This window comes from Harmonia axyridis, chromosome 4, assembly GCF_914767665.1.
Source record: "Harmonia axyridis chromosome 4, icHarAxyr1.1, whole genome shotgun sequence".
Taxonomy (NCBI): domain Eukaryota; kingdom Metazoa; phylum Arthropoda; class Insecta; order Coleoptera; family Coccinellidae; genus Harmonia; species Harmonia axyridis.
Genome location: NC_059504.1, coordinates 22,626,521 through 22,646,998, shown reverse-complemented (window position 1 = coordinate 22,646,998; position 20,478 = coordinate 22,626,521). Strand labels below are relative to the sequence as shown.

At 34.4% G+C, this 20,478-nt stretch overlaps 1 protein-coding gene across 4 annotated transcripts in view; it reads right to left on the bottom strand.

Moving 5' to 3' along the window:
- LOC123678246 (muscleblind-like protein) overlaps positions 1-20,478 on the bottom strand; it is a 440,933-nt gene that overhangs the window by 315,726 nt on the left and 104,729 nt on the right. Inside the window, exons 1-2 of one of the 4 annotated variants that reach the window (XM_045615155.1) lie at positions 5,867-6,054; positions 4,396-4,478 (exon numbers count right to left, since the gene is read on the bottom strand). The exons of 2 other annotated variants lie outside the window; for them this stretch is intronic. The gene's annotated coding sequence lies outside the window, so the exon portion shown is untranslated. Of the gene's footprint in view, positions 1-4,395; positions 4,479-5,866; positions 6,055-20,478 lie in introns of those variants that run through there. One more of the 4 variants, XM_045615160.1, reaches the window with a different exon arrangement.

The window sequence follows — 20,478 nt, the reverse complement described above, 5'->3', positions numbered from 1 at the left end:
TCAAAATCTCAAAATCTGAAAACTGCATTTAGCTCCTGAAGGAAATCGTTCATGAACGATATATATTTTTAAATCTGTCAATAGCAACCATTGAAAAAAAATAAAACATCAGACTTTTTCGTGTTATTCTCAAATTATGAAATATTTCCAAGTAATAATTTAAAATTCATCATCACGTCCTACGAAAATCAATCCTTTTTGTACCTGCTATTATCCAGGAAATCTGAATACATCAACTATCGAATCGTAAATTCGGAAACAATCCATTATTTCGAAAGAAACCAATGAAAAAATTCCAATACGATAAAGTATTATGGAACAGTTTCAAATTGCACTCAGAGACATAAAAATGGATCTTCATCGTTTTGTGTAAACACCTTTCTGTTGATAGCACGACCTACGATAACCTTGTCGCTTGAGCCAACCTCATTTATCTTCAGAATTGGAAAATTGTGCGAATGTACTCTAAAGAATTGAATTGATAGCCTTGGCTTGACAGAAAGATGCTTCCACATCGCTTGGGAGGTGATGTCATAATTTTTTTTATGAGCTGAGTGGCTTTTTTCGAGTTTAAGTAGCGTAAAATTTGCGTCCTTGTTTGTACAATCTGTTAGATGTTTCAGTTAAATGAACGAGATGAATATTTGAGTCGTGGTGGCTGGAAATTTCCAAATGGATTGAACTAAATTCTTAATCTCTCAAGAAAATGTCAGATTGTTAAATAATTCGAACTGTAGATAATTCGTCTTCAATTTATGCTTTTTTTTATTAACCTACGTCAGTGTGCTTTGAACGGATCACTGAATGTCATAACATAACCTTGTTAAAATTCAATCAACATCGTTTTCTCGTGAAAAATACTGTAGTAGTGTTGTGGAATAATGAATTTCAGTCGAATCGTTTTCTGTCTAATGAAATTTATTATTGATTGGTCTAAACCATCCAAACAATCAAAGTGATATTAGAAAGAAAATTTAGAAAAAAAATTACACTGTTCTTCCATTACCATGCAATTGACTATCTGAACCATCATCAACAAAAAGTGAAATTGAATCTCGCATTGCCTCAGTTATTCAAAGAAATTCATTGAATCGCCGAAAATAACCTCCTACACACAAAATCACTGCAATAAATTCACCTATAACAGACAACCCAACTCACACAATATAATCATCTCGATATAAATAGCAAATGCATTCTTGAAAATAGACTATAATTACTTCCTTTCCAGTGTGGTATTTCAAAAAAAATTTAAAAATATTTTAATGGAGTTCTCAACAATATCTTCAGGATCTAAAAGACTTCATAATAATAATATCACATATCCGAGTTCGTTCACTATGGAAAGCACACAGTTTTATCGTTTAGAATGGAATATACATATCTAATTAGGTCAGCTGAACACATTTTCTGGCGTCTTTGTAGATTTATGTGTTCGAGCATTTATTTATTCTGAATATTTGCATATCGTTTACAAGCGCTGTATACCTAAAAGGCACCGTATTATCTAAACGATAGAAGAATAACGTATTCAGGTGAACCATAACATTCACAGATACAGGAGTGAATCCTATTTAGTGATACATGACGTGATGTACTGTTCACTGCTAGTAGTGATGCTCCGAAATTCGATTAGGAATATTTGCTAGAAATTTACAATTACATAATTCCGTAATATCTAAAATTTCTAATTATAGGTTCATACAATGAATTCATGTTACTCTACTCCAAATAGAAACTGAGAAATTTAATATTTTCGTGTTGGTGGGATTTTATAGCCTGGTATCGAGTTATCTTGCTGAGATCGAGTGTGAATATTAAAATTCTGATGTATGTGTGAGAGATTGTCGAACAACGATACTGTTGTATTTTAAAAATGACAGTTGTAATAATAGATTTATATATTTGGCAAGCCGGTTACAGACTTAAGAGAGAAACAGAGGAGAATAAGTTTTATGGTGTTTTTTGTCTTGACACTCGCAGTTTAGTGATGATTTGAATTTATTTGTTTTATGCTCATCACACATTTCAACGTTCTTGAGATTCTTCTATTTTAGATGCCTTTAATAACACTTGTTCGGTGCAATTTCAAAATCATTTCAATTTATCAATAATAGGTTTTTTTACAAACCAATATAAATAGTTGAGGTTTGTGATTGAGTTCAACAGAATATGCATAGAATGTGATGTTTGGACAATCTAGAGTCTGGTGAAAAATCTCACGTTAATTGCGTAACCAGATGCATAAAGAATTTAAAAAACATCGGAAAAAATAGAACCTAATATTTCCGTGACTATAATACCACTGAGATTTTGGGTGCTGATATGAAATTTCATCGGATTACATCGTCAAAACCATAGAAAATACAAGAAGATTATTGAAAAAAAACAATATTTCTGTGATTACAAATCCGGCAGGTTTGAGATATTGCGTGAATATCCAGATTAAGAGTGAACTTGGCGCAGAAATGATGAGCGCTCAATTTCAAGTCATTAGTTTTTTTCGATATCAACAAATATTTCTTCAAGAAATTTTCAACCATGCTGATTCTGTTCATTGAATAACTGATGAGGATATATTTTTTTGGAGTCCATTTAGGTCTTAATTTCGAAAATCTTGATATTTTTTCGATAACACTAAAAGCATAGAGTTCGAAAAAAATGTTATAGTCAGTGAAAATTGGATGAAATATTTAAAATACATTCTAATATAGGTCTGTTTGAATATGTCATTTTCAAATGGAACTAATTGTAATTATTGACGAAATACTGATCAGACTCAAGACTTGTAGAATTCCGACTAGAAATCAACATAATATTAAACCTTACATATTTCAAGTGAAATATGACCTAACACAGGATAAATTATATTGTTAAGAAAGTTAAGAATATAGTAACTAAATAGTGAAAAAGTATAGTAGAATCGGGGGTTGAATTTAATCAGCTTTCTGAGTGAATTTCAAGTAGGTATCTATGAAACTTGCACTTAGTAACTTTCTTGAGAAATGCAAAAGATTTTAAGTATTTTACAGAAAAATTCCCTACTAAGTGACGAAAAGTTTTTTGATCTTTGAGTGTTGGATTCTCTGGGAAAGGTCGTAATGTCCAGAGCTGAAATATTTATTCATAATACGAAAGCATTGATATTCTTCCACAAATTCAAAGACGAGTTTTCGAATGAACTAGTGTTAGAATGAGCCTCCTATACGAGTATTACACATTATTTGCTCTAATTTACGGGATTTTCATTGAAATTAATAATATCTCATAAACTTGACAGATAAGATTTAAATGTGAGATAGGAAACTTCCGAGTACCTACCAACATATCTATAATAATCAAATTCAACCATGAAATGTGTGTATATCCGAGATATTCCCAAACAATTTTTTCAACAAAGTATGACAGAATGAATGGATTTGCTACAGAATTGAAGAAACTCAATTCTAATTGTAATGAAAGGTTTTTGCCTGAATCACTACGGATACAAACTATGAACAACTTACACATCTGAAAGTTCAATGTCATCGTTATATGATATACTCTCCATTTTTCTACAAAGAATTTGTGTACCGCCGCGATAAGTGAAGATTCTCTGAATATACCTGGGTAAAACAAAATTTGCTAGCAGAAAAATGATAGCTCTCATAACAGGAAATTTTCTTGAATTCCAACTCAACATAGATTCAAAACGTGGTGAACTCGTAGAATTTGATAAGGAAAAATTTAGGTCAGTATAGTATATCCAAAATCACTTGAACTAGTCCATAAAAACGCTTGGCCATAGATGTCCCTTTGAAGTGGATACTGCGATCTGCCAAGTACCGGGGTTCATTTGGAAGTATAGTTAGGCAATGAATTGACTGGCCCCAAAGGAATTTCTAGAAACTTGGACAACCCTTGTATAAACGAAATATTCAGCTTCCTCCAAGTAACTTTGGATATACTATACAATTCCACATTAGAAATGTAAACATTTAAACTTTGTCAGTCATGAGAAGGTATAATATTTTTCGGACAATCATTGTCGTAAGTGATTTATTTAGATTTTTCTTTGGAAGTTTTTTGTGTTTTTTGCAGGCTTATTGTACTATCGCTATTCTTGATATAAGGAAAAGTGGAAGATCGGCTTTGGACGAACTCTATTCTTTTTGGCTGATCTAACATAATGTAGGATTTGGTCAATAAACATTATTATTATTATAAGAATTTTTGAAAGGAATGAAGCGTAACTCATCCAAAACATCCAATTCTTGCTTTCAGAGCAGCGAAAGTAACCTTTCTAATCCGATAACGTAATTCACAATTTTCCGCTTCGTGTCCAGATCAAATCACACCACCAAAAATCTCATCAAATCACCTCATTCTCTAACTTAATTCCATTTGAACACTTACTCAAGATCCTGCCGGACGACAGCCGTCGACTAACCAGAATAGTACAATCCAGGAAAACAGTTCAAAAATTCTTAAGCAAACACCTTCCTAACTCGAAGAAAATTGTCTAGTCGCAAAAAAGGAAGTTAGATAGCCTTTTAAAACTGATGTGTGCATACCTCAATCAGATCAGACTCAAGACTTGTAGAATTCCGAGTAAAATTATTTGCTCAACTTATGTTGAATCGTACATATTTCAAGCGAAATATGACCTCAGCACAGAATGAATTATATTGTTAGCAAAGTTAAGAATATAGCTCGGAATATAGTCACAAAATAGTGGTAGAATGTAATCAACATTCTGAGTGAATTTCAAGTTTGTAACTTGGACTGAGTAACTTTTTAGAGGTTAGCTCCAAAAATGCAAAAGGTTTCAAGTATTTTAATGAAAAATTCCCTACTTAGTGATGAGAAATTTTGATCTTTGAATGTTGTATTTATGGTCGTAAGGTAAAGATGAAATAGTTTTTTGTAATACAAATGAAGGAGGCATTGATATTCTCCCACAAATTGAAAATTCAAGAACTAGCCACGAAGTGGCGAGTTTTTGAATGAACGGTTGTTAGAATGAGCCTTCTATACAAGTATACATTATTTTCTCTAATTTACGGGATTTTCATTGAAATTAATAATATATCACAAACTTGACAGATAAGAGATAAATCCGAGATAGGAGAGTTCCGAGTACCTACCGACATATAATAATAAAATTTAACTATGAAATATGTGTGAAGCTGAGATTTTGTTTCTTAAGGTAGTTATGACAGAAAGTACGGATCTGCCACAGAATGAAAGAAACTCAATTTCAATTGTGATTTTTGCCGGCATTACTACAGATATGAACTATGAATAACGAAATTTAAATTACACTTCTGAAAATTCAATGTCATCGTTATATCATTTACCCATCATTTTGTTCGAAGAATTTGTGTACCGCCGTGACAAGCGAAGATCCTCTGAATATACCAGCGCAATATAAAATATGCTAGCACAAAAAAGATAGCACTTAAAACAGGACATTTTCTTGGATTCCAACTTGATAAAGATTCAGAACTTGTACAGTTTGATAAAGGAAAATATAGGTCGATACAATTCCACATTCAAAATATGATTATTCGAACTTTGTCAGTCATGAGCACAATATTTTTTGGACAATCACTGTCATAAGAGTTTTCGAAAGGAAAGAAGAGTAACGCATCCAAAACATCCAATTCTCGCAGCGAAAGTAACCTTTCTATTCCGATAACGTAATTCACAATTTTCCGCTCCGTGTCCTGATCAAATCACACTACCAAAAATCTCATCAAATCACCTCATTTTCCCTAACTTAATTCCATTTGAACACTTACTCAAGATCCTGCCGGACGACAGCCGTCGACTAACCAGAATAGTACAATCCAGGAAAACAGTTCAAAAATTCTTAAGCAAACACCTTCCTAACTCGAACAGGACGAGTAACACCGCTCGTGAAGAAAATCGTCGAGTCGAAAAAACGGAAGTTAGATAGCCTTTTAAAACTGATGTGTGCACACCTCGGAACACTGACTGATTCTTAGACTTGGAAGCGTCGCGGGCAAGCTAAGCGTTCAGGCGATAGCGAGGGACTGCCGTCGGGAGCCGTCGCGTCGCGTATTCCGACGGCGGGGGGCGCATGCGTCGGCCGAGGGGGGGAACGGGCGGCCTCGGACGGAAGAGTTGCGCAATTCCCGTAACCCCCGATACATCGCACCGACCCCAACTAATTACGTAAAACCCCGACTGGCATTCCGGCAACGACGCCAACCCGGACAGACGGGCGCTTACTTCGGGGGGTAGAACGCGGACGTCGTGACGCAATTGCTTCGATTTCTAGAATTTTCTTTATTTCAGATAAATCCAAGTCAATTGTAAATTACACTCGGAAATCATGTAGCATAGGTATATGACCTTGAGATCCTCGAATCCTCTAAGTCCAAATGTCGGCTACGTTGCCATATCAAAAAAGTTAAGTTAGAAGTATTTCACTATTTCTTTATTTCGAATTAATTGAAATCAATTATAAATTACCCTCAGCTCTACTAATGAAATTATTCCTTAAGCTTTTAATTTGGGAATCCAATCCCGTAAATCCGCGGGATGAAAATGATCAATCCCACAGATGCGCAAGGGGTTGCGGGGTTGTTAACAATATACAATACTCTATGTACTCAACCTATTGAACATGCTCATAAAAAGGTCTTATGCTAAAAAAAATAGGTGCTATAGTATCTACTCAAGTTCAAGTCAAGTAGTAGTTTTTCAATCTCAAGTCAAGTATTTATTTATTGAGTAATTGGCTTGACTTGAGATTGAAAAACTACTACTTGACTTGAACTTGAGTAGATACTGTAGCACCTATTTTTTATACCTATTGAACATGCTCATAAAAATGTCTTATGCTATAAAAAATAGGTGCTATAGTATCTACTCAAGTTCAAGTCAAGTAGTAGTTCGTCAATCTCAAGTCAAGTATTTATTTATTGAGTACTTGGCTTGACTTGAGATTGAAAAACTACTACTTGACTTGAACTTGAGTAGATACTAAAGCACCTATTTTTCATAGCATAAGACATTTTTATGAGCATGTTCAACAGGTTGAGTACAAAGAGTAATATATACTGTTGGCTTGACTTGAGATTGAAAAACAACTTTTTGACTTGAACTTGAGTTGATTTCAAGTCAAGCTCTAGCTATTTGAACTTGAGCTTGAGCCAAGTAGCTAGAATATCAAGCCAACTCGTGAATCCCTAATTACCCTCAGCTCTACGAATGAAATGAGGTCACAAGATTTAAGCTACTTTGTATCTTCGAAATATTCCTTAAGACTATTATGGTTCTTATGTAATCAGTAGAAGTTTTACTTTCTTCATGAATGATTTATATCATTAGGTACAGTATATCCAAAGTCACTTGAAAGAAGCTCAATATTCCTATTATACAAGGCTTGTCCAAGTTTCCAAAAATTCCTTTGGGGCTAGTGAATTTATTGCCTAACAATAATTTCAAATAAACCCCGGTATTTAGCGGATCGCGGTATCCACTCCAAAGGAACATCTATGGCCAAGCGTTTTTTTGGACTAGTTCAAGTGACTTTGGTTAGACTATAACTCATTATAGGCTTTGAAACTCATGCAGACAGTACTTTTCTCAGTCAATGTCAATTTATGGGTTGGAAACATCAAATTTTTTTCCGAAATTCGAGGCTTTATAGTAAAAAAGTGGTTATACATTTATAAATCAAAACATCGCTGGCCATCGCTGGACAGCGATAGACAATACTTTTACTTTCTCCCATCTATCGGGTACCGTACGAATCCCGCGTTGAAAAAACTGGTCATTTTTTGAAGCGATCCACGAATCGATCAAATTTTTTACTTCTTCTCAAGACCGGAAGTGCTGGTCAGCCAAGCCGTATGACATTGATCGAAACAAGTGATTGTCCAAGAGAGCAACGTCTGGAGAATACGGCGGATGAGATAGGACTTCCCATTTCAACGTTTCCAAGTATGTCTTGACCACTTCGGCTCAAACGCATTAATTGCCTTCGATAACGATCGCCTGTGATTGCTTCAGTTGGTTTTAACAACTCATAATATACTATGCCGAGCTGGTCTCGGAGCTGGTCCCATCAAATACATAGCATTACCTTGAAACCGTGAATATTCGGTTTGGTCGTCGACGAGGAAGCTCATCTCCATGGTTTTCTGCGTTTGGGATTATCGTAATGAACTCAATTTTTCGTATCCAGTCACAATGCGATGCACCTTTGCCTTGCAAGGAACTGTTCACAAGCAAACAAACGCCGTTCAACATATCTAGGTTTCAACTCGTACGGCACCTAATTTCCTAGCTTCTGAGTCATTCGCATGGCGTTTTGAAATAGCTTGTTTCGACACTCCCAGTGATCCTGCCAATTGGGCGTTTGACACGAGTCTTGATCAAATACTGCCTCCAATTCTGCATCTTCGAAAACCTTCTCTCTTCCAACCCCATGCTGGTCTTCGACGTCATAATCACCGTCTTGAAACGTTGAAACCACTCTCGGCACGCTCTTTCACTAATAGCGGCCTCACCATAGGTATTTGGGAGCATTCGATGAGCTTCGGCCACAGATTTCTTCAAACTAAAACAGTAAATTAAAACCTCCAGCAAATGACGTGAATTATAATACCTAAGCTTATTCTATGAAATCTACGATCAATTTATTTCGTCTACCAGTTACCGCTACAGCCATCTATTGCAAAACAGCGGAAGCAAAGTTGTACACTTTATAAATTTAGTGAGGAAAACTTCACACTTTTTTTATGAAAAGTATTTTAGGAAAGAAAAAATGAATTTAAAGTGTACCTACTTATCTTTTGTGGATTCAAATTCAAATCGAATACATGATTTAGTGAACGTGGAATGTAATAAACAATAAACGTGCTCAACTGAATTCTTGTGAATGAATGATGAAATATATGAATTGAATGAATGTTTCAGATTCTTCATGAAACGCTCGAACATTTAGTTTTTTTTTCTTTGATATGATTAAATAAAACAACCGGATGATGCAGATGAACTATTATTTTCAATTTAAATAGATGTTGCAGGCATGCCCGATGCAAAGATGTTTAAGATTAGTGAATTGGATGAAAAAAATCATTTGTAAAATTCGTTGAAATAAAAAAAATTATACAATTTATTCTTCCAGGAATCCAGATTTTTCAGAAAAAGTAAATAATGCCGCCCTCTATTATTTGCCGCCCCAGTTTTGATTTCATAAAAAGCTTGAACATGTTTCTTTTCCTTTGAGATTATAGGGTAAAACATCGGATTATGCGGATGGAAAAGTATTTTCAATTTGAATGCGCCCACGCCCAACACTTTTCAATTGATATAAAAAATGAAAAATATTATAATATATTGAAGTGTGGTATCAAATAATAAAACCTCTTATATTTCTTAAGAAGTATAATTTGGAAATAATGAAATGCAATCGTTTCCCGTATATTTTGCATTCCATTCTGAGAAATCAACATTCTGATTGGACAATTGGAAAGAAAAATAATCCAGAAGCCGCCTCAAGTGGCAATTAAATTCGGCAACGTTCAGCAAAGCGAAAGCCGACAAGACTGATTAGTGCATGTATTTTTTTAGCGTCAATAACTCGTGAACAGGATTACAGGATTACGCGACATCTGGATATTTATGAGTATAAAGCATAATGCGGCACCCTAGATGGTTTTTGATGTTGATTAAATTTGTCGGTATTCCTTCCTGTTGTTGCTGACCGAATAAAATCTCATTCGGTACTTTGAATTTCTACACAAATGTGATTTTTGTTTATCAAGCTTGAAAAGCCGCCGTTGAAGTTTGCCGCCCTAGGCGACCGCCTACCCTGCCTCCTCTCTTGCGACGGCCCTAGTTAAAACAATCTTACTCTTTCGGTGATGCTCAACAGTATATGGATAAAAATCAACACACATGTATAACACACAAGAATTACGCACTGGCCTTAATTCTTGAACGACAAACATGCATCAATAAGCTTGAATTCATAGTTATCTATGCCTATGGCAAACAAACTCAAATTATTATATGAACAGAACAAGTGAAGAGTCTATACAGGGTGGCCATTTGAAAACGAAACAGACGAGATTACAGACGAAATAAAGTTTTTCGATAGAAATGCTCGGACAGGTCGATTTCTGTTTCGAGGGGGACAACTTAAGATGTAGGTTACGGACGCATAGCGCTTCAACTCTTGCTACTACAACCCTCACCCCCAAATTTTGAATAGGGAAGATGGGGTGAGTGATACCTCATTTGAAAGGTATTTTTATACTGATTTCAGCACAGTAATTGTTTTTTCATTTTATGCATTAGTTCTCGAAATATTCTTAACTGAGTATTTGAAAATGAAGTGGTGTTTTCATGGCACTTGTAGTGTTTTGTGAAAAATCGACATTTTGAGCTTCAAAACAACCATGACTGTGGCTTCCTTCCTAACTAACTAACGCATGAATATTTCGAGAACTAATGCATAAAATGAAAAAACAATTACTGTGCTCAAATCAGTATAAAAATACCTTTAAATTGAGGTATCATTCACCCCATCTTCCCTATTCAAAAATTGGGGGTGGGGGTTGTAGCAGCAAGGGTTGAAGCGCTATGCGTCCGTAACCTACATCTTAAGTTGTCCCCCTCGAAACAGAAATCGACCTGTCCGAGCATTTCTATCGAAAAACTTTATTTCGTCTGTAATCTCGTATGTTTCGTTTTCAAATGGCCACCCTGTATAAGGATTTGTTGAGGAAAACTACAAGAAATTGAACCAAATGATAACAAAAACTTCAATCATCGTTCACTACCAGACTGCCATGTCTGACAAACGAAATATCTGGTCTGTGTGCTGACCATCAATGACACGCATAGGTGTCATATACATGCTTGTCGTACTTATAACATTTCACGCATGGATGCCAGTTTATAGCCGCCTTAAGAAAGAATAGGAAAAAGGAAACCATGCCGAACCGAGTCACAAGAATTATCTCAAACAAAATCTTATCAGTGAACATATAGTTATTTATAATACAAGTGCAGAAGGCATTGATATTCTTTGGAATGAACGAGTGGTAGAATTAGACTTCTGTACGAGTATCATACATTATTTTCTCGAATTCATTGCATTTTTATTGAAAATAATGAAATATTTCCATAAATATCATTTAGTGATTTTTGCATTGAAAAATGTTGGTTGGCAGAACTGATTTCTCTAAGGCAAATTGATGAATTGACAGATAAAGCCGTGGCGGAAAGTTCGGAGTACCAACATATAATAATAAAATAAAACCATGAGAACTGTGCGTTTCTGATATATTCTCGCACGATTTTGTTCTACAAGATGTCGAAGAATGAACGGAATAACCACAGAATTAGAGAAACAGTATTTAAAACATCCTACTTGGAACTAACAGGAAATAAGTGGTATGCAACTGGCTGTGGCATCTATTGGCCAGCCTCGGGACTTATTGAGTTATGATTTATGGGCTTGAATGACAAAGTCGATAGTGACACCAATCAAGAAGTGACTTCAAAACCCCTATATCTGAATGATCGTTTCATATAACTTATAACTTCGAATTTCAATATTCAGAAAAAACGTTCCCTTCTCGTTGATCTCACAGTTTACGAAAGAAAAACTTCCCCAATATGTAACCGAAAAGATCGAGAGACATTTGTATCTCTCAGATACGAAATTGATTTCAACGTCTCCGAAATTAATTGGCATTTCAAGGAACTGCAGCTGAAAAACGAACTGTTCGAAATTAGTTTCGGAGTTAGCTTCAGGCACTATGAGCTTTGTGGATGCATCCGGATCAAGAAGGGTTATTCTCCCCTAATGTGGGGGCTTTGTGGACTGGAAATTTTACTCTCGAAGAAGATAGGGATCGCTCAGCGGTTTTTCTGATTCGGGCACTAGAGGGATCGATTTTCTCCGATTCAATCGTTTGAATATTGAGAGTTACATTATACGAACAGAGTTTACACACAAAGCAAAATTCTAGGGATATTGTCTGAATCTTTATACTGATATGAAACGATGTTGAAATATCAAAACATGATCAATATAAAATAAAAATTTAGTTCTTATATTAATGTGTTGCTATTGAAGGCATTGAAGTACACCTAGGAACAAATTTTAAACTCATATAACAATGAATTTTCAAATTTAAGAGATGAAAGTTTGTACATGAAATATGCCAATAGCAGTAGATTAAAAGAGAGTATGTCTTTCTCTGGAGTTTATCACAGAATTACTCTATCTAGGCGTACTTTGAATGAGCTGGAATTTTTGCTGTGATCAGGCTTCTTGTAGAACAACAAAGGTTTCATGTCTCTTATGATATTGACTATGAGTTACTTTTTGGATAGGCATTATTATGGATGAAGAGATAGTCCGAAGGAGCAACGTCTGAAAAATACGGCGGTGGGGTAGGACTTCCCGTTTCGAAGTTTCCAAGTATGTCTTGACCACTTTCGCAACATAGGGTCGAGTATTGTCATGCTGACAATATCACTTTATTATGTCTCTTGTTGTATTGCGGCCGTTTGTCTTTCAATGCTTGGCTCGAACGCATTAATTGCGTTCGATAACGATCACCTGTGATTGTTTCAGTCGGTTTTAACAACTCATAATATTACACACTACACCGAGCTGGTCCCACCAAATACTGAGCATGACCTTGGAAACGTGGATATTCGGTTTGGCCGTCGACGTGGAAGCATGGCCGTGATATCCTCATGATTTTCTGCGCTTGGGGTTATCGTAATAAACCCATTTTTCGTCTTCAATCACGATGCAGAAATCCCTTTCTTCTTTGACTTGCAAGCAGCTGTTCACTCGTAAGCTAACATGTTTAATCGAGAATAACTTTATGATGCAGACACAAATCGACTAATATTTCGATGGTGTTATGTTTACAAATACCTAAGCTTATTATGTGACATCTATACGATCTATTTATTTAGACTACCACTTACCGCTACAGCCGTCTATTGCAACACAGCGGAAGTAAAGTACACCTAATATTATCAACAAGTGGGCTGACTAAGGGTAGCTTAGCACACAGTATTTCATGAAATAAACAATATAATCAAATTTTTGCGTATTTCAAAATTATTATGTTCGTTATTTCAAACAGTCAATTTGGAACGTGAATGGACATTCATAGAGTTGTGCCAAGTTGAGGTATAGATGATCTCTCCTACTTGTTTATGTTTTATGAAATGTTCCTACAGAACTGCATGTTTAGTGAGCAACAGACTGGAATCAAGCGAATAAGTTCACATCGATCAACAAATCTAGCTGGCTGGAGATGAAAATACCACTCAATAATCCCTTGAAATCGATAGGGACAATTTCTGAAAAATTATTCGAACTAACCAAGAGATCTTATAGCATCTTCTCGGTATTGGAGATTTAAAGGTGTTTTCGAAATTCTAGAAATAATCTTGATATTTTCATTCCCTTTTACCTTCTTTTGCTCCTTGGTCAGCAATACTATATTCCATATAATATTAGTTGAAATTGAGTGTAGTAAAACAATGATATAGCTCAAACATATTGAAAAGTATCTACTTATTATCTTCTACTTCCAAAAGTACATAAACCCGAAGGTCATAAAAACAGATGCAGGTATCTACTAGGTTAAATTTAGATCTTGATAGAACTAAGAAGAATAAATCTCCAAACCCATGTCTCCGTTGTATGTGATCCCACGAAAATAAAATAGCTTGCTTCGTCCCAAAAATATGTTTCCCTATTCCTAATCGACAGAGTTAACTCGGAGCTTAACTTCTGAAAGTCAGATAAATCCGGTCCATTATGTTAGCCAACGTTTAAAGCAACATATAGCCCGGCAGGACACCATTACAACTTCCGCCATGAGAAAAAAAACTTTCTGAACTTGCATTTTGAATCTTTAATACCTGCAAAGCACGCTCGGATTCACTTGTTGAATCCCTGAAGGGCTAACGGAAATATGTAACTCGTTGCGGTTTCAAAAACGCAGCAAATTTTACACTGAGCTTTATTATTCATCTCATGGGATACTTCAACCCAAAAAAAAGACGCAGAAACAGTGCATTTTTATTCATTACTTCCTTGTTAAACAGAAAATCATGTGTTGAAATGAACTCCAAGAGATATTTCAGTTTTGGTTGTTTGATTACTTCGGTCTATCCAGTTGATGTGCATAGTGGAGAGAAGTGTCATGTGTGGAATAAGTGAATACATATTTCGAATGTTTAAAGAACATATATTATTTGTCAAAGTTGGGGTAAAGTGATATTTTTAACATAATAATACAGATCTAGAGTCTGTGCAAATATTGTATTCCCATAATAACGGGAAGTAAGTGTTACCAACATAGTTAAAACATAGTAGGTCGGTAGAATTTGCACATGCACACTCATTGTATGAACTAATTTTTCGTCAGTTCAAAAGAGACAAATTTCGGTTTCAATCAGCAGACGTTCATTTTTAATAAATAAAATTTTCGGTTATCTATGAAATCGATCCTTTGGCAATAGATTACTTATTCCGCTTTAATATCCACTTATCTTCCAAAAAAATTTTAAATGGGCAATGATGATGATGTTTAGATGTACGGAACACCATCGGTGTTGGATGATCTTGTCATCTTGAATTTCTTGTCGAATAAATAATCGCATCGAAATATTAGTCGATTTGTGTCTGCATCATAAAGTTATTGTCGATTAAACATGTCAGCTTATGAGCCAAATTCTCATCATTTGTGGGTGGTTTTAATTTTCTGCATCAATATGATTACGCTTTTAGTGAAAGAACATATCGAGAGTGGTTTCAACGCTTCAAGAACGGCGATTTTGACGTCGAACACCAGCATGGCGGTGGAGGAGAGAAGGTTTTCGAAGGTGCAGAATTGGAGCCATTAATTGATCAAGATTCGTGTCAAATGCAACAAGAATTGGCAGGATCATTGGGAATGACGCAACAAACTATTTCAAAACGCCTGAAAGTCATGGGAGTGATTCAGAAACAAGGAAATTGGGTACTGTACGAGTTGAAGCCGAAATATGTCGAACGGCATTTGTTTGATTGTAAACAACCTCTTGCAAGGCAAAGACGGAAGGGATTTCTGAATCGGATTGTGACTGGAGACGAAAAATGGGTTCATTACGGTAATTCCAAGCGCAGAAAATCATATGGATATCCCGACCATGATTCCACATCGATGACCAAACCAAATATTCACGGTTCCAAGGTCATGCTAGGTATTTAGTGGGACCAGCTCAGCGTAGTGTATTATGAAATGTTAAAACCGACTGAAACGATCACAGGCGATCGTTATCGAACGCAATTAATGCGTTTGAGTCGAGCACTAAAGCCAACCGGCCGCAATATAACGAGAGTCATGATAAAGTGATTTTACAGCATGACAATGCTCAACCCCATGTTGCGAAAGTGGTTAATGTATACTCAGAAAAGTTGAAATGGGAAGTCATACCCCACCCGCCGTATTCTACAGACATTGCTCCCTCGGACGATCACCTGCTTCGATCAATGGCACAAGGCCTGGCTGATCAGCATTTCCGGTCTTATAAAGTGGTAAAAAATTGGATCGCTTGAAAAGCTGACCAGTTTTTTCAACGCAGGATTCGTACGCTGGCCAGCAATAGACAACACTTTGAATCTTAAATGTATGACCTGTTTTTTACAATAAAGCCTCGAATTTCGGAAATAAAACGGCGGAAGCAAAGTTGTACGCCTATGTATATAAACTGTATTTTAATGATATTGTTGATTTTGGATATGCGATAACTGAACGAACAAACCAAGATGTTTTTTTTTAATAAACGAAACTCAGATGCACCATTATAAAAACATTATTTTCCTTGATTACTTCATTGTGAAATTCATTTTGTGAATAGCTTTTTTCCAAACAAGCTCTCAAAAACAAACATGAAAAATTAAATATTTTCGCTCGATAAAACTATATGGTCATTATCATAAACCCTTATAGGTTTCTGTAAAAACAACTACAAGGCTTACGAATACAATTCAATCATGCAATTGAAAACATTTAAAGTCTAGTCATACCGACTAATAGTAATTTACGTAAAAAGTCCGGAAAATAGGGTTTTTTTGGACGAATAGACAAAATTCCAGGACGAGCGTAAGCGAGTCCTGGAAGTCTGTGAGTCCAAAAAAACCATTTTCGGGCGTGTTGCGTACAATATTTTTTCGGCAACCATGTAAAATAACACTATCGCTGCTGCTTTCCATATTTTATTGCGATTGCGATCAAAAAACATGCAAATTTTTGACAACTAATTTCATATGAACTGTCAGCCGTTATCTCGGTTGCTATGGATTCTATGATTCTTTTCCGGCCTAGTCCGGGAAGTACGTACTTTCCGGACTAGGCCGGGAAATGCTACTTTCTCAGAGTAAAAGCGTCCGGGAAGTGAGCACTTCCCAGACGGTTGCCGAAAAAATAAATTACATCTTATCTAATCCAAAGAGTTCGAAAATTTTGGATATTAATTCAACATGGGCGAAAATAACAAACTTCGAAAAAAATTTTACGAGTTCACCAAATCGATTTTAATTCCCATCATAATCTAAAACTATAAAAATCCGTAAAATTATTCAGCCAACGTAATGCTGCCGAAAACACGATTCACAGAATGATAAAAAAACATTTTCATTTCCAGTTGGAATATATAAAACACACATCCAGATGTCGATTGATTCCGAAATTCCATTACCAGAAACAATAAAATTATTCGTTCGAAAAATTTCGATATGCCATTCCAGATTTCGTTTCAATCCAAGTTGGCAAGGGGACGTTGAATATGACTAACATATGAATCAACCATGAAATTCTAGGACATACCTCATTAAGTTCATCTTCGATTCGTTGAGATATCGGAAAATTTATAGCCAACTAGTGAATAAGGGGGGAGAGAAATTCTCGTGAAAGATATACGACGATAATAACCTTAGCTTAGAGATAGAGAGAAAATTCAACATAAGGACATTTGATTGTTGGCCTTACTCGTTCCGTATGTTTTGTCGTCGGAAATGAAGGAGATAAGGACATTTCGGAACTGTGAATGCTATAAACAAGACGTTTAATCGAAAATAGCTGATTGCGTTCAACTCAAGAGAAACTGAATTTTTTCTAATAGAAGGAATCCAGGGTATTACATTTTCATTAATACACTGAGAGATCTACATATTTTTTTTTTATGAAGCACTTATTTGGAGGTTATTTATTCACAACTATTACAGCAGATTCATATTTAATATATTCATTTAAATTTAAATTATGCATTCAAAAAAGTTTATTAATAGAGAATAAAATATTTGTTTACAAGGTATTTGATAATATTTAATATATTTCGATTATACATAATTTATATGAACTCACGTTATCTCCAAAAATAACATAAATTCATTCTCAACAAATCAATAAATTTATAGTATTTAGTTTAGTATTTATAAATAAACTTACAAGAATTCAATAATTTATTCACTCAGAATATAGGATTTATTAATAATTAACAAACTAACATAATTCTAGCGATCCAATCTGTGGAAAAGTTCTCCTTGAAGGATCTGTCCTTGAACTTTTCCTTTGATTTGAATTTCCTTTTTAAACATAAAATCTGTGTTACTATAGGCTTATTGAACGCCACTTAGCACATATGTAACGAATTTTGGGTTTAAATCGTTTGTACCTGTACCAGTTATTAGTGTTGTTGGCAGAACAGTGGTTAGAGGGAACATATGCGATCAATATAACTAGGGTTCAAACCCGTATACCCTCAATATGAACTCTAAAAAATTACCTTATTTGGCAAATGGTTCTTCTCAGACCCTAACAATCGAATAATAGAAACAACCAAAATAATAATCTAAGAAATACGTTAACCATTACTGAATTGAAATATTTTTTTTCGTTCAGCATGGATACATATTACATATAAATAAGGTTTATTAATTATTACTCAATGATATATTAACCTCAACTATATTTATTTCCTTCAAATGGATATCTCTTTAGTATTATTAATATAAGTTATCCGTAAATAAATGAAGTGTATTAATGAATGGTGATTATTGATGGCATTTCAAATAAATTATTCATTTCCATGAAACTAATATTTATTTGTCCATATATCCAATAAATTATTTATTAACTATAATGCATTTTCGATAATTTCATAAACACTTCTTTCTCTCAGTGTACCACAACCAGGTTTGTGGCTTTTTAGTAATTTTATCAGAAGACCTATGCATTAAATCAATTGAATTTTAGAAATATTTAAAGGTTGATTTTGTTTATATAATAGTCGAATGAAGCATAATTCAAATGAAGCTCCAAATCTACTGAAAACTCCTTTTTACTTTATGTTTATTCATTTCATTGAAACGTTACAAAATTCAGAGCTGAAACAAAACTACTCATATTCAATGCAAAGTTCTTTTCTTTCTTTCTACAATCTGCTTCTAATCGTCAAGAACAAAAAGGTTATCACTCTGCAACACTCTCTAATCACCCAATCTTCCATAATCAATATTGCAAATTCAAAAAATCTCTGGTGAAATATTCAAATTTTTTGTGTATTGATTTCTATCGATTGCGAATGACTTAATTTATGCCATGCGCATTATCAGCATCCCTTGAGCTTGACGCACCACCCCAAAAGCTCACTCTCAGTCAGTTCCAATCGTAAAACAAGCATAATACACAGCTTAACAGCATCACTAATAATTATTCATTTCTAAATCTTAAATTATCTATTTATATGTAATATACAATCATATTACTTAAACAGTGTGTTAATAGTGTCAACCTAGATCATTACCCCACGAAAGTTAGTTATACAAACAAACCCACCAGTAAATCGAGTGAAAAAGCTCATGAGATCGAACATTTTGTTTTAAATCACTTTAATATTTGAAGAGTTTTCAATGGTATCTCGATTATTTCAATGATGAATTACAAAGTTTTTTCATTATCATGGAATAACCAATTTTTCTAAGACACTCCTATGGTCCAGTTGTTATTTATCGCTTTTTTATTTTATAATATTCTCATTTTTTTTTTACTTCGAATGAAATTGATATTCTGAATTTTTAAATCGAAATACAAGAAAACGTTTATTGATTTTGAAAAAGTCTCAATGGAATGTTAAATTTTGAAATAAATCATTGAAATAATTGAGATAGATTGATAAACCTTTCAAATAAAACATAAACTATAACCTTTTTTTGACAAGAAACAGTAAGTATATTCTCAACTCCAATGCCAAGGTTTGTTCGAAACATTGAAAGAATCGATCTAGCCATTTCCCCACAGAATCAAAATAAATCTGCAATGAAGAACCTAGTGAGAAAGGTAGTGTACACACACCCTCATCTGTCAATTTGTATTTCTACAGGATTCGCATTCTGTTGTATTTCTAATATAAGGTATTACAATAATCTTATCAACTTCATCAATGTCAGTACATATATTAATACTGTTACTAGGAAATATTGACCTACTGAAATAGGTAAACGTAGAACCAGTATTGATATATGTACAGACATTTAAGAGGTTGATGAAATTTATTATAATATGTATGTTAGCAATTCATAATTATTTAACACGTATATCAGAAATAGGACAGAGCGCGAGACTGGCATTTCAGAAATTGTGATATGTAAGAGTGAATGTTTTTCGGTGGTCTTTAGTAATTGAAAAAATTGATAGATATCGTAGTTATGTCCTAGTTTTTGGGATTTTTAACATTGATTATGGAAGATTGGGTATTGCAGCGTATATTTTGTTCATGACAATTGAAGACAGATTATTAAAACCTCTAATTGAATATAAATAAATATTTGTTCCAGCTCTTAAAATTGGTAATGCTTGAATTTTGTATTATAAACCCTGAAGAATACTCCAAGATGGAGCCGAAAGGTTGGGGGAATGAATAAAGAGTATACAAAAGTCTTAGACCTTCATAATCATATTGAACCTGATGATTTTTTATAGTATAAAAGGTTCGACATTTCTTCAAATGTTCAATTTATCCTATTTACCACAATAATCCATTTGGATAATTGAGAAGAAAGCTGATTGGCATTCAATTAATACATAATTTCTCAATTAATTCTCACATAATATTATCATCGTATTATTTAGAAGGGCTAATATAAAAAAACATCAAATCAAACAATTTCCTGTTTTCTCCAGCGTGAATGATCAAACAACATACGAATCAAATATTCATAATTATTATAATTTGCTAGGATATTTGGAGGGAACCTGAAGTTGAATAGTAATTTAAGATAAAAATATTATTTTCGCCATATGAATGCAGTCGATTACATCATAATGTATACTATATTTTTCTTCCACTCAAAACCTTTGATCCTTTTATCTCTGATTCATTTCCATAAATGCGACAACTCAATGTCATTCTCCAACGAAAGTATGATAC